The sequence below is a fragment of the Caretta caretta genome, chromosome 12, assembly GCF_965140235.1.
Source record: "Caretta caretta isolate rCarCar2 chromosome 12, rCarCar1.hap1, whole genome shotgun sequence".
Classification (NCBI taxonomy): domain Eukaryota; kingdom Metazoa; phylum Chordata; order Testudines; family Cheloniidae; genus Caretta; species Caretta caretta.
In genome coordinates, this window is record NC_134217.1 from 17,115,714 (window position 1) to 17,116,038 (window position 325).

The following is a 325-nucleotide window of genomic DNA, read 5'->3' on the forward strand; positions in this document are numbered from 1 at the left end:
TTCTCTTAAGGAGGTCAGTATAACTAATTAAAAAAGGTGTGTGTTGCTTCTAAAAAGCTGTACAAATATGTTAGGAAAAGAACCTCACTTATAGTGACAGAAACTCAACAGTAATTGTTTCTCTACCAATTCCAGTAATAGATTCAGCTCAGCATCAAGTGCTCTATAAGATTAACATATGTAGGATTTCTCTAGAATACTTTCTATCACAGAAAGGTTCATCAAACTCTAGTTACTGCTCAATTTAACATATTGAAAAAAGAAGACAAAATAAATTTCCCAACTCCAGTTTCCAGGGCCTAAGAAAGTTCACACATAATCCCTT